The 14,373-nt window shown below is 36.4% G+C and overlaps 1 protein-coding gene across 3 annotated transcripts in view; it reads right to left on the reverse strand.

Annotated features, from left to right (window-relative positions):
* sema6e (sema domain, transmembrane domain (TM), and cytoplasmic domain, (semaphorin) 6E) overlaps nt 1-14,373 on the reverse strand; it is a 196,773-nt gene that overhangs the window by 175,493 nt on the left and 6,907 nt on the right. For all 3 annotated transcript variants that reach the window (XM_058745855.1, XM_058745849.1, XM_058745851.1), the window contains exon 5: nt 13,730-13,822. The gene's annotated coding sequence lies outside the window, so the exon portion shown is untranslated. The remainder of the gene's footprint in view (nt 1-13,729; nt 13,823-14,373) is intronic.

Here is a 14,373-nt window from a genome sequence, read left to right on the forward strand (position 1 = left end):
CAATGACTTCAGTAATTACTAGGGAGTTATCATGATCTTCACTTTAGAATACTGATCCAAATAATTAATAATTCCCACTGAGGAATTTGGTAATACTTTAGTCATTACTGGTGGGTTACCATGACCTTCACTTTAGAATTAATTATACATTATGTATTATTCATATTAATTATGAACCTGTATACAGTAGTTCTAAGTAGTTCTTAGGGAGGTTTGAAAAAATAATATTACTGATTAGCTAATAGTGAACTACCACATTCGACTAAGCACTATTACTTACTAATTCATTAATCAGAGTTTCTTGTTAGTTACTAGTAGTTACTAGAGTGCTAATATTGCATTACTCATGTGTTCTTGTGTAGTTATTCATTAATGATGGAACAGTATTCTAAAGTGTTACCGATATCTTTAACACTGACTGAATAAGACCATGTCAAAAATTGAAATGATAATGAAATTAATAGGTGAAATCAAACTTTGAGGTTTGTTATCTCAGGATTAGATTTTTAGACTTTAGCCTAGTTTTCACAGGCAGGGTCACAAATATGCAAAAATTCATTTAATAGTTAGTGGTTTTATCAGCATTGTAATCAATACAACAGATTCATTGGTGCTTCGTAAATTCCTAATCTTTTATTCAGGGTCCAGAATTAACGCTCATCAAAGCATCAAATGGGAGGGAAGCAAATAAAACGGCCAGCTGGCTGAAAACTTATTCCAGTCATTGCCTTGAAAAGCCAAGTTTTTAAAACTTTTTAATTTTTTTTTAAATGAACAGATATTTCTTCATGAAACAACAAATGGCAGTTTCTTTTCAGGTACTGTAAGATATATGTATACAGTAGATAGCAGATTTTCTTAATCCACTCACCATTGGTATTTGTCCATTTTTTTGGCAAAATTACTTTTGCACCCAGCTTACTTATATCTATATGTATGAGTAGTTACTCATCTACACATGTTTTTCTTATCACTTCTTATTCAGCTTATGTATTTCTTGAATTATTATTTACTTTGTAGGAGCACCAATCATGTGTAGCAAATTCTCCACTTCACTTCACCTTATCTGTATCTCTATCTGCCATTCTGTTTATTACTTGCAACCTTCATAAAAATAAATAAACATAAAATTTTATAAGAAAAAATAGGATGCGTGAAACTCATCAGCAAGATCTGAAATCATTTTAGCAGTAGTGTGTAGTCAGCATGTATGCTACATGCTCAGTTGAGTTCATCTCATATTTTCTCATTCAGCAAATCCCAATCGCTGCATAATGAAAACATACACATTTATTAGTTTGATTCAGGGCAAGCAAAGCGGTTGGTATCACAAAAACAACTGAAAAAAATAAATGAAGTTGAGTTGCACTCATGTCATGCTGCATGCTAACACAAGAAAGAGACTGTGTGGTTTCAACCCAGAGAACAGAAGATGCCAGAGAACCGCCATCTGGGCCCAACAAAGAACTGTCATAAACGGCCCGGGAGATCCATGAGAATGAACAACCCAGCCATCTTCCACTAACACAGCCTGTTTTCAACATTTTTACGCTTTGAACAGGGGAATGCGGGAAGGAGGTTGTCAGTGGCAGACTTTTTTTTTTTTTTTTTTGCTTTCACAGATATGCACAGCCCTGCAACTTTTGATGCTTGTATTTATGGACTGTGTCATACTGTGTCAGTAATGAATGAATATTTAACTGCCAGTTCAGATTTCAGTTCAATTATACTCATCCTGAATGTTGCCTAGGAGGTCCTGATCAAAAAACATAGTGGAATAATGCTGCAGAATTGTAATTTGTCAGTAGGAGATTTATCGGTAACGCCTTTTGCTTTAACATCTGTCAAACCCCACCAATTCGTAAGGAAAAAATGCATGAAGTTGCAAAAGCAATTGAATATATATATATATATATATATATATATATATATATATATATATATATATATACACACACACACACACACACACACACACACACATATATATACACAACCCGAATTCGGAAATGTTGGGACGTTTTTTTAAATTTGAATAAAATGAAAACTAAAATAATTTCAAAATCACATGAGCCAATATTTTATTTACAATAGAACATAGATAACATAAATTTTTAAACTGAGAAGTTTTACAATATTATGCACAAAATTAGCTCATTTCAAATTTGATGCCTGCTACAGGTCTCAAAATAGTTGGGACGGGGTCATTTTTACCATGGTGTAGCATCTTCTCTTCTTTTCAAAACACATCTGGGCATCGAGGTTATGAGTTTCTGGAGTTTTGGTGTTGGAATTTGGTCCCATTCTTCTAATTGGTCTAGTTCCGGTTCCAGTGAAAAGGACCTCCTCAAACATTCTAGGACGCCGAATGTGTGCCATTTGTTTTGCTTTGATTTGGGTTCCTTTCTGATGTTGTGTGGGCGCTTTGAGAAACTTGCTTTTGTTCTAGTTACCTTCTAATTATATTTGTAAATATTTTGTTTAAGGGAAGTAGGGAGTGTGACGCCATTTCTTTTATATATATATTGTTTGTTCTATGTTTTGAGTTAAGGGAGTTAGGGAAGTTGTGTTGTATATTTTTCTTTTGTGTTTTATTTTGGTTAGGGAATTTAGGGTTTATTAAAACTAGTTGTTGTGTTTGTTATTTTGGCCTTGTCCACTCCTGAATTTGTTCCCTTTGTTATTATTGGTTTTGTTTTCATTATAAATTTGTTAATAAATCTACTTTTTGTTTGATGCTATCTTGGGAGTGAGTGCACATTTCATTTATGTTATGGCTGACTCTAGACAATCGTAACATTATTGGGGGCTCGTCCGCTAGTTCAAACTTTTTGTTTCGGTTTGAACAAAATAAAAAATTCAGTTTAGACAAATGGAGCATTCAATTTAATGAAGTTTGCCTTGTTTTTTATCGTTTTTCTTGGGGATTTTGCTTTAAGGGGAAGGGAGTTTGGCAGAGGATTTGAGATGTCTTCTAAATTTAATTTGGAGGATTTTGCAATTCAACCTTCGGCGCAACAATTGGAAAAATGTCGTAAAGATGACTTATTTGCAGTCGCGGATTTATATCAGATCAGGGTGTCTCGGAGTGCAGTAAAGAGGGAGGTTAAGGAAGTGGTGCTGAAACATATGGTGGAAAATGGGATCCTGCCAGAGGAGGGCGAGCTAGCGGGTGTTGCAAATCGTATATCGAGTTCCGGGGGTGAGGGAGCAGAGCAGACCAAACCCCAGGAACTGATTAGCATAGATCCCGCTGCGCTGCCATCCCCACAAGACCCATTGTTGAATATTCAATTAAAGCATCTTCTCTTCTTTTTAAAACACATCTGGGCATCGAGGTTATGAGTTTCTGGAGTTTTGGTGTTGGAATTTGGTTCCATTCTTGTCTGATATAGGTTTCCAGCTGCTGAAGAGTTTGTGGTCATCTTTGATATATTTTTCGTTTAATGATGCACGAGATGTTCTCTATAGGTGAAAGATCTGGACTGCAGGCAGTCCAATTCAGCACCCAGACTCTTCTACTATGAAGCCATGCTGTTGTAATAGCTACAGTATGTGGTTTTGCACTGCCCTGCTGAAATACACAAGGCCTTCCCTGAAATAGATGTCATCTGGAGGGGAGCATATGTTGCTCTAAAACGTTTTTATACCTTTCAGCATTTATAGTTCTTCCAAAACATGCAAGCTGCCCATACCGTATCCACTTATGCACCCCCATACCATCAGAGATCACCACCACCACATACCACCTGATTTTTATGGTGGTTATTTCACCAGTTTAAATTCCATGTCTCTGCTTTGGCTCCCAGTGTCTTTTTTACAGAATAAGCATATAGAACTTTCTGGGATGGACTTTAAAGTCAGATTTTGACATCCGCAAGAATGCAGGTCATGTAGCGGTCAGCATACGCATGCAAATGTTTGTGTTGAGGTATGTGTGTGTGTGGTGTCTCCAGATACCCAGACAGCTTAATCAGATTCTCCTGTCTGGATTTCCCATGCTGACTGTCCAGTATCTTTCAGCTGTCCGCAAGCTGTTTTAATGCATACACAATCAGACACTCTGGTGTGAGTCTTTTGGATACTAAGCCATTTGAGGCTGTGACCATGTCGAATGAGAGACAGCCGGTAAAAGCAACGCAGCAGAGTATCCACAGGTACTGCCAGCAGTAGAAGTGCGTGAATGCTGACAGAACAATGAATCCTGGTCAATCACTACTGAAACAGCCAAAACCTTTCAAAGAAGACTCACCAGCCACCTCCACATAAACCCGACATGTCACCAGGCAGTCTCGCTTCTATTGGACATATACTGACACCCAGCAACAGCTCCTGAGCCGAGACGGTTCCACCTTATTGCACAGCCTGTTTGATTTATGTTCTTTCAAACACTGTTTGGGTTTGATACATTTCTTTTCTCACACCTGACAGCTGACTGAAGGAGTGTTCCTCGAGAAACATGTGCTGGGTGGGAGGTGTTGGCTTTCTTGCACAATGATGGAATTGGATAATTAAGTTTGATTATTGAGCCCAGATGAATTTGCGCGTTTATATTGTTATAACGAGCATTAAATTATGACAGATCAGCTGCTAAATCATTAGCAGGTTGTGACAGAACTGCTAATTAGGTTAATGAACATACATTTGAAATTAAGTTATCGTTTTTTTATTACTTCAGGGATGTTCATTTAGTGTGAATATAGATCTCATCATTTCACCAATTTAAATAGAATTGAAGTCAATCAATTGATCTATCGATCTATCTATTTGTTATGTAAGGACTATAAAACCTTAAAATTTTTTAAAATAAGCATTCAGATGAGGGTTTGTCAAGCTATCATTCAAACTGTGCATTCAAGTAAAGACTGCACACAAAAACTGTATTCGTTGAATGCACGTCGCCACTATTCAAATTTGTTGAAATGGATTATACTTTTTTTAATTTACAATAAAACTAGTAGTGTTGCATGTACATATATATTGTAACACTTTACAATAAGGTGTCATTTGTTAACATTAGTTAATGTATTAACTAACATGAACAAACCATGAACAATGCATTTATTACATTATTAATTAAACTTGGTTAATGTTAGTTAATGAAAATACAGTTGTTCATTGTTTATTCATGTTAGTTCACAGTGCATTAACTAATGTTAACAAACACAACTTGTGATTTTAATAATGCATTAGTAAATGCTGAAATTAACATTAACGAAGACTAATAAATGCTGTAGAAGTATTGTTCATTCTTAGTTTCAACCAAAGTGATTTGAATGCAACTGATAATATATTTACAATATTTACAACTCATAGACTTCGCTTGTATATACAAACCTTACTTGGACATATTACAGTTACACAAATTGCTTTGAAATTTGGTTCATTTTAATACTACAATTCAAACTTTGCAATTCTTCATCCTGCTCTCTACCTCAATTCAAATTCAGGAACTGAACTGGAATTTAAAAAGCAAAAATCATCAGTTCAATTTTGAATGGAGCACAAACCTGACTCTGAGAATGTTGCTTTTTTTTTATCACCTCCAAATTGGGTTTCTGATTACAACCAGACCGATTTTTTTTTTTTTTTTTTACTGCAACAGCTCATGTTGGATCATTATGTCCTGTACTTTCCCTGTACAAATATTGGCCTTAAAAGGACTGGATTTCATTCAGCTCAGTATAAAAATAGGTATTAGTTTATTTATTTATTTATTAACTGATGTAATAAATCACTGCAATAACAATGTGAGCAGGAAAGCTTTCTCAGAGCATTTTGGTACAGTTTAACTCGACAACATCACGGCAACATCTAAATGAAGTCATAATAGTGTTTAAAAAAATGCTAAAAAGAACAGTTTAAACCATCCTAAGGTTATTTGCTGATTTTAGCTGGTCTAATTTAGCTGGTCTCATAGCCTGCGGGCAGGCTGGTGTTAAGCTGGTTTACTTTTTGGTCACAAAATCCTTCTTGTTAACCTTGTTAAGCTGGTTTAAACTTTTTTTTCCCCAGAAGAGATTTATCAATTCATGAGTGTCACACAAGAAGGTTTGTCTTAGAGTTTCAGAAAAGTCAGGGGAAAGTCAAGAGGATTTATAGAAATAACTTCATAATCATAAAAGCCTTAATAAAATGGCTCAAATAGCAAGCTTTACAAATATAATTACAAACCTGGTTTAGCAGAACAGTAATGAACCAGCTTTTTTGGATCAGTGACAAGTAAAATTAGAAGCAGTTATTTTATTTAAAATTGAATTTTGCTGGGTTTCCCCGATTCAGAAAGGATGATACTCACAAAACATCTCTTTTGATTACTCTCTCTATTGGCCATGCATTATATTCATTAATAAAAACGTCCAGCCCTGTCTGTAACCAAGCAGCTGATTGGCTTTCCTATCGATTCACTGTTTCTCATCTGGGAACAGGGTGAGCTGTGAGGTACGAGTTGATGTTCAGAAATGCGTCAGGATGAGAGTGAATGTGCCGTGTGTCTTCATCTTTAAACGCAGCACACGCTGACTGCCTCTGCAACAGAACACTGCCAGGAGTAAAAAAAAAATGACGGGGTGAGGGAAGAGTGGAATGTTAAATCTGAATAAGCAGGAAAAATACATCTGAGAGTCACAAAAAGATTGTGAAAGGGAGCAGTGAAGGTGACGGAGGAGAAAAAAAAGAGGACAAAAAGAGAGACAGAGATGGAGAGGATGTGTGCGCCAGGGAGACGAGAAAATAAAGAGGGAACCTGAGAATGGAACAAATGTGACAGGATGAGAAAGGGAAGAGTGACAAAGAGAGTGATGGAGCAACAGAAAACGAGGTGAAATTAAAGCAGGTCTGTAGAGAGATGAAGATGGATTGAAGACAGAAAAAAAGACTGAGGAGACAGACCTATTGGCATGAAAATGTGACACATTAAAGGGAAAGTTCACGTAAAATTACATCAGTAATTCATGCTGTTCCAAATTTCTATGCTGCATAGTCTAAAAAATACCAATTTGTTAAAAACAATGATTCATTCAGGAACAAAACCTGTGACAGTCTACATGATTTGTTGTTTTTTTAAGAAACTAAACAAGACTTATGAAATCATTCACTCAACTGAAGTCTTCAAAGCAAAGATTCATTGAGGAATGAGACAAGTGATGGTCTATATGTGAATCACTGAATCTTTCACACAACAGAATTTCTTGCAAAAAAAGTTCAAGAACAAAAGTCATTATGAGTGAGTAATGGAATTATTCAGTCAGCCGATACACAGAGTCTTGATTCAGAACAATGATTGATTCAGGAATGAAACAAGTGGCAGTCTACATATGTGAATTGTGAATCATTCACCCAAAGGATTTGTTGAAAATTTTTTCATTTAGGATCAGTCTTTATTGAGTGAGTTATAGAATCATTGACTCAACTGATTCATTCAAAACACAGATTCATTCAGGAATGAAACAAGTGACTGTCTATATGTGAATCAGTGAATCATTTAGGTTTTTTGACCATAGATGTGCACATTTTTTATTTATTTTAATTTATTATTATTATTTTTTTGTGAATCACTGAATCATACACACAATAGATTTGAAAGAAAAAAAAATTAATTCAGGAACGAAAGTTGTTATGAGTGAGTCATGGAATTATTCAGTTAACCGATACATTCAAAACACATAGAATTATTCACTCAAACAGCTGCATTCAGAACAATGATTCATTCTGGAACAGAACAAGTGACAGTCTACATATGTGAATCACTGACTCATTCAGACAATAGATAAAAAAAAATACAATTCAGGAACAAAATTCATTATGAGTGCATCATGCAATTATTATTCATTCAATCGATAAATTCAAAACACAGAATTATTCATTCGAACAGATGCGTTTGGAATTATGATTCATTTAGGAACAAAATTCATTCAGGAACCACTACTCTCAAGATACAAATTAGTTGATTCTGCATTGACTTTGTTCACTAAATATACTGTGCATAAAATGTAAGTTACTCATGTAACTTCATGTACTGGCAATCAACTATTTGTGAAAATCCCTTTTCAACTACTCCTTTAAGCACACGGCATATTTAATATGGTGCAATATTATAAGATCTGCATGATAAATTCATCTTGGTGTTGGTATACCGCTGAAACCGCTTGTTCTATTAGGAAATCAAATTAACGGAAAAAGGAATTGCAGTAGCACTGAAATGGTTCTGCCATGTGTAAATGAGGGATAGAAGCTTCTATTTTTCTCTGTGTAACCCTCTAATTAACACATCCTTGTTTTAAAACCCCTCAAACCCGAGCACTGCCCTTGGAGGAGCATCCACTCTAATAGCTTATTAGTTGGGTTCCTGGTCTGTTTCCTTGTTATCGGCGAAAATGTATGAGCAAAATCAATTCTCTTACAAACATCCCGCAACCCTCTCTGCGCCTTTCTCTTGCTCTCTTTTTCTCATTTCCTTTCTCCCTCACCTTCATTCGCTCGCTCTCAGTTTGCCAAACACGCCCGCCAACAACGGCCACCGTCAATAAAACATAATGCCTCTGTATTCTTCGCTGATGGACTGATCTTTGCTTTAAAAATGGATCCATTAAGAGAGAATGCTATCTCTCTTGTCCTTTCAAGTGATTCTGCATATTCATTATGGAAACGCCACGAGCACTAACAGTGCCAAGTTAAACGTGACCCTGGGCCAATTACGCCTGTCCCACAAATACAATTACAGATACTGTCATTCAGGCTGAATTCCTATTATTACCAGGCCAAGCACTAACAGCGCGTGCAGGCGAGGGGACCTGCGGAGGCTATACTGCCGCAATATTAAGAGCTGTGATACAGTAAGTTGTTATCCGAGCTGAGCTCGCTGAGAATATCTGAGCTTTCTGAGAGATCTCTGACAGAGACAACAGACCGAAGCAGCATCCTAATTTAGCATCATTTCTCTGCGGTGGCTTTGCAGCAGCAGGGGAGCCTGTCACAGGCAGCCCGGTGTGACAGGTGAATATTGGGCTGAGCTTCCAGCTGTCTGCCTTTATTCTGTTACCTCGGGAGACAAAAGCCATCACAACACGTGTGCGGCAAAGCGCCCGCCCAATCAGAGCCACACGGAGAGAGAAAGAGGAGGGAGGAGAGGAGAGGAGAGACGAGTGATGGCTACACTCAGCCTGCAGTCTGAGTGAAGGCTTTTCCTCCTCGTCTGTTTCCCTGCTGGTCAAACTTCTTTTTCAAACGTGCGCTTGCCTAAGATCGGTTAGCTATGCATGAGCAGAGCAGAGGATAGACGGGTTACCGCAGACACAACCAGAGGGGGTTTGTTATGGGGCTGTGATGAGGGAGAGACAGAATAAATCAGACCTTAGTGGGCGAATGCACAGTCAAATGCAGTCACCTCACTGAAAAGAGGCTGTTTAATGGGTGTGCATCTAGTCTGCTGTACTGCACAGCACTTTTAACAATACATATCATTTCAGGAACAGAAAATAGTGCTTTAGTACCCTAAGTGAGTGATCCAAAGGCAACCAAAGTGGCAAAGAAAACTTAGTAGGAGAAGGGATTCTAAAATTTCTAATAAAAATAAAAACTTCCATTCAAAAGTTTGAGGTAAAAGAAAAAGAATGCTTTTATATTTAATGCTCTTAGGACACATTATTGTTTTAGGATGCATTATATGTGTGTGTATATATATATATATATAAGTAATGCTTTTATTCAACAATACATTAATATTGATCAATATAATGTTACAAAAGGTTTCTATTTCAAATCAATTCTGTTGTTCTTCTATTCATCAAAGAATTATAAACAAAATGCTATTTTATATTATATTTTCGTAAATTATTTTGATCAAATGCAGTCATTGTGAGCATAAGACACATGTATATATTAATTACCTATACAAATATATACTAATATATTAAAAGATATTACAGACCCCAAACGTTTGAACGGTAATGTGTATAAATTATGTATAATTGCTATTTTGACTGACATATAGAGATCTTTGATATATATCTATAGATATATCAAGTCAAGTCGTCACCTTTATTTATATAGCTATTTTAACAATACAGATTGTGTCAAAGCAGCTTTACAGTATCAAATAAGAAAATAGTGTGTCAGTAATGCAAAAGTGCAATAGTAAACACTCAATTTTCAGTTAGAGGCAGTTCATCTTTGAATTCAGTGATATCATCGTCCAGCTCAGTTCAGTTTAAATAGTATCTGTGCAATCGTCGATATCGCTGGAAATTAAGTGTCCCCAACTAAGCAAGCCAGAGGCAACAGCGGCAAGGAAAAAAACCTTGGGAGAAACCAGGCTCAGTCGGGGGCCAGTTCTACTCTGGCCAGACGAACCAGCAGTTTATGCAGAGGGCTCATCTGGTTCCCGTAGTCTTGTCCCGATGGCCATCTAGGTGATGAGGTCTTCACTGGGGATCTGTCTCTGGGGCTCATCTAGTTGCCCTGATCTCTGCTGACATTCAGGGCTGTAGAGGTCATCTCTAGGTGCTGGATCCACCATCTGGGCTGGATACGGACTGGATCCGGGTATATCCGAGTTTGTTTACCACAATTTTATTTCATGATACAAAACAAAACAGGCCAGATGTTATTCTTTTTGCCCTGAAAGTAACTAGATGCTTGATACCATGAAGGCTTTCTTTTGACTGACAGCTTTGAGCGTGGTATCAATATTTAAGCCAGACGGAGGAGTTCCAAGCACTTTCAGAAAATAAAAAACCTGAAACAGACATTGATTTTCTCAATTCAGAAAAAACTGAACATTATTTTGAGACTTGGATGTTCTGATTACATCAAAGGTGGTACTTGGACTGAAAAGTTTGAGAACCACTACTTTAAGATTCAATTGTATGTTGAAGTCTATAAAAGAATGCAGGTCATGGTCAGTGATGTTGCTCGCTGTCTGACACGTATAGACCGTAGCTGGCAGCACACAGACGAGATGTAGGTGTGAAATATGGAGCTGGACTGGCTGAAACCAGTAATATTTACTCTTAGTTGAGTTACAGAACTTGTAAACACAATGTGCAATATTAAACAGCCAGTACAGTGATGCATTAGATCTATTTAAATGAACCTGCAGTACATCTTTAATCACTTACTCCATATTTATTGTAATCAGGACAGTAAAAAATTACTTGCCCCAATGGGCGATATATCACTAAACAGAATGAATGCGCTGCAAAACACGGCTGGCAGTTTCTCAGAGACCTGCTGGAGCGTCAGTGTCATGTTATGTTCAGGCCTGTTCTCACGGCTCTGTGTGTGTGTGTGTGTGTGTGTGTGTAAAGGCCTTGCAGACAACAACAGACATAAATCAGTTTAGGAGGAAATGTCATTCAGCATCACTAATCCGATTGTTTGTCCTGGTAATGCGATTGTTCTGCCGTTTCATTTGATCAGCTGCAACAGATTTAAAATCCCTCGCTCATCCTCAACCAGTATGTTTCATCATTTGTCTCTTCCATTTATTTGTACAGTACAGAGGACAGGCATATTGACTGTATGACAGATATATCGTCCAGGTTAAATGGTTTATGTTTGTGTATTTTGCGTTACTTCAGTGGGATTATAGCGGCAGTGTGATTTTTAACCATCTGGCTTTTACAATGAATGAATGTGAAAAGCGTTACATTTATCTTGAGATAATCATGTCAGTGTCCTTCCTGCTGGAATGACATTATCATAATTCTCACAATGATCTGATTAGATCGACAGATTTTACCTAAAAAATTAATAATCACATCATTATATATGTAATATTGACATTTAATGGCTTCACAAGGTGCCAAGCTGATTTACCCCAGCCTGAGCTTATTAATATTTATGAGTATTCGTACGTATTGACAGCACCCAAAATGCAAAAGTATCTACAGATATGTGTACACAACTTGCCAATGCTGGCAATGCCAAGCTCCGGATTGATTCCCAGAGACTGCATGAATGTGTGTAATATAAATGTATATATTTATTACATATAGTGCATTTAATTATAATATAGTGCATAATTATATTTATTTAAAATAATTTTCTTTAGAGTTCTTTTTTTTTCTAGGTGACTATCAAGCCTTAGTCATCTGATGACTTTTCTGAGATAAATGTAGCTAAAGTTAAATGATTAAGGCCTATTGTTTACAACTGTTTTATTGACGTCTTTCTGCAGTTGAAACACTGGATGAGATACATTTCAATGGGAGATACATTTCAAAAAGTTGTACTGCAACTTTCAGCATAACGTCTGATGTTCATATCTTGTTTATGTTTTGCAGTAAATAGTATAAAGGGAAAGAGATGATTGGTTCACACATGCTTCAATTGAACTAAGGTGGATCTGTCACGGCAAATAAAAAGCGCCAAACTTTGTCTCCAATCAAAAGTATCAAAACTGCAAACAGCATAGACTAAAAGATCAATTCTTAGGATTTAAGAATCAATATCGGTTCATCAAAATTAGAATTGATCCCAATCAAGAAATACATTTTTACCTAAACCTTAAGAATCATACATTTACATCTGTATGCTTATTTTACTGTTATACTGTATGTGTGTGTATATATATTATATATAGTGGCGTGAAAAGGTTTTTGCCCCCTTCCTGTTCTTTTTTTTTTTTATTGCATATTTGTCACACTTAAAAGATTCAAATTTTAATATTACACAAAGATAATGTAAGTAAATACAAAATGCAGTTTTTAAATGATGATTTCATTTATTAAGGGAAAAAAGCTGTCCAAACATACCTGGCCCTACATGAAAAATTAATTGTCCCCTCCAGTTAAATCATGAAAGAACTGTGATTAACCACATTATTTTAGAAATCGGAGTTAAATTTCACTAGCAAACCCAGGCCTGATTACTGCCAGACCTGTTGAATCAAGAAATCACTTAAATAGAACCTGTCTGACAAAGTGAAGCATGTTTAAAGAGCACCATATCAAGCCGTGATCTAAAGAAATTCAAGAACAGATGAGAAACAAAATAGCTGACCTGTATCAGCCTGGAAAGGGTTATGAAGCCATTTCTAAGGCTTTGGGACTCCAGCAAACCATGGTCAGAGCCATTATCCACAAATGCAGAAAACTTATTTCACATTCAAGACATCCTTTATCATGTGCATAAGTATCTTGAGTCTGTCAAAGTCCGTTGCATTTAAATTACGGTGTAGACAAACAAATTAGTTAGATCGAGATCTATACCAAACAGTTCCATATAACAAAGCACTGTAAAGACTAGAATGCCGTAACAGGTAGCATGATCAATCATAAAATCAGTAGCCTACTAACAGTTCGCAATTGAATCCACACCTTTTCTTGGCGGCGGAAAATGGAAAGTTATGATTTTCTAGGCCAATATGATTTGGAACTATACTCTCATTCTGACGTAATAATCCAGGAACTGTGCTGCCATAACATGAGCGCAGCAGGCGCAGTGATATCACACAGCCTAGAAAATCATAACTTTCCATTTTCCGACAATCTTGGTACACGATATAACTACAGAAGAGTCAAGTTTTAAATAGGAAGAATATCGAAACTCTATGGTCAGTTTTGAACGCGATGCTACTGGTCTAATTGGATTCAATGATCTATCCTAAGCTATGCTAAAAGTACTTTCGACAGACTCGGAGATCGACTGAATGGATTCAGAAACGGTAAAACTCAACTTTTTAACGGTAATAGAATTTTAACATAACATTGAATAAAAAACGCTTTACCTGGCAATCTTCAAACAGTTCCTCTTCTTTCTCGCCAAGGTACAGTATGAGGCTCCGGATAACAGCTTCACGCCTCATCTCAATGTTTTGGTTCTGTGAATAGATAATTATTTTCAATACATAACCAATATCCATAGAAAACAAACTACCAAGTGATAATACAATGGCATACACATGCAAGGAGCAGAGATTTGAGCGAAGACTACTATTAGCTGGATCAGGTGTGTTTAATTAGGGTTGCATCTAAACTGTGCAAGGCTCCGGCCCTCTAGGAACTGAGTTTGACACCCCTGATTTAAGACCTCATCTGTGCTGTGTAAACTACTATTAGGGGTGGGCGATATGGCAAAAATATAATATCATGATATTTTTAAGAAAAATCACGATTCACGATTTTATCACGATTCTTTGTCATGTTGGTTTTACTATTTTGCAAGTTGTCTGAGCATTACAGCCAAACTAATTTCCCTATTATAAAGACAAAACCTTTCAAGATAACAAAAATATTAAAAAAGAATGGTGGATATTTAGGCCAAAGTGGGCGAAGATAAAAATCTTTGTCATTATTTTATCTTTGTTATTAAAAAATGAGAACAAAGATACACATTACAAATACACATAATATATAAATAAAACAGTGTTAC

The sequence above is a fragment of the Onychostoma macrolepis genome, chromosome 16, assembly GCF_012432095.1.
Source record: "Onychostoma macrolepis isolate SWU-2019 chromosome 16, ASM1243209v1, whole genome shotgun sequence".
NCBI classification, from domain to species: Eukaryota; Metazoa; Chordata; class Actinopteri; order Cypriniformes; family Cyprinidae; genus Onychostoma; species Onychostoma macrolepis.